Source organism: Echinops telfairi, unplaced genomic scaffold (genome assembly GCF_000313985.2).
Source record: "Echinops telfairi isolate 266 unplaced genomic scaffold, ASM31398v2 ScPeMD7_7400;HRSCAF=8409, whole genome shotgun sequence".
In the NCBI taxonomy this organism is placed as follows: Eukaryota; Metazoa; Chordata; class Mammalia; order Afrosoricida; family Tenrecidae; genus Echinops; species Echinops telfairi.
This window is the reverse complement of record NW_022111300.1, coordinates 22,616,352-22,617,626: the sequence shown is the minus strand read 5'-3', so window position 1 is coordinate 22,617,626 and position 1,275 is coordinate 22,616,352.

Here is a 1,275-nt window from a genome sequence, read left to right as displayed (position 1 = left end):
TTTTGCATGCCTTAACTGCTAAAGGCCAAGGGAAAGGTACCCCGCAGCAAAGATGCCTAACCTACCCTATTTCCTGTGTGGGTTATCTAAGACTGGTTAGCGGTGCACTGTATTGCATTGCACTGCCTCTTCCACTGGAGTAAAAATTCATCCCTGGGTGAGAGTCACTAAAACCCATCACTACCCAGCCTGGCGCTGGCCCAGAGAGGGGCCTCAAAATCATGCCAAATGGATAGCTATTCCCAAATTTTATTTCAACATCAGACATGAACTTGTTTTTGAGTTTAACAAAATGCCTTGCTAGCAAATATTTAGCAAAAGAAACTGTTCTGTGGCTTAATATACCTTTTTGATATGCTAAACTCCTCTAAGATGGCCATCAAGTTATTAAAATTTTTTAAATGTGACAGAAGGTGGGCGCACAAATCTATTAAACCTGCTGCAGAAAGGTGGGGTTTCGACAGCGGCATCTGGCCTTAGCTGGTGGGCTGTGGAAAGCGTACCCTAGGTCCTATGCACTTTCTCTGGCAACTGAGTTCATGAATGGTGAATTCAAAATTCAAAGCCACTTAACAAAAGTGTGCATTAACTTAAGGTATTAATATAATAAACCTTGAGGGAAATTCCAAAACAGGAAAAGGTAGGTGATTACTTTGAAGGAAATCACCCTCCTAATAAATGCCTAAGTTCTAGACTTGGGAGGAAAAGCATTCTTTTTTTCTAATAGCTTGGAATAACATTTGAAATACAGTTGTTCCTCTGTATCTGTGGGTTCCACATCTGTGAACTGAACCAACTCAGGATCAAAATATATGGGAGCCAGAGGAAAGGGGATTCTACAAAGTAAAACTTGAGCCTGCTCTGTACCAAGCACTCCTCTGAATCCACTGGAATGTGGGATGTACAGGAACACCTGCTGTCACCTCCTGCCATGTCACAGATCCTTGGTATCTCTCCAGGACTTCATAATACATGTTTATGTGTATGCCTTGCCTTGCTGGAAGCCCTGGTGGTGCAGTGGTTATGTGTTGGGCTGCAATCTGCATCGTTGGCAGTTCTAAACCACCAGCAGCTCCACAAAAGCCTGGGCTCTCTAGTCCCATCAACAGTTACAGTCTTGGAAATCCACAGGCAGTCACTATGACCTCAGCACTCATTCAACAGCAGTAAGTTTGTTGTTGTTGTTTTATAGGTTGTCTTGCATGCCTAACTCGCCTTGTTTGTTGCTGCTTCTGTTGTGTGCACCCTGGTTTCTCTGAAAACATAGCTCCTAAA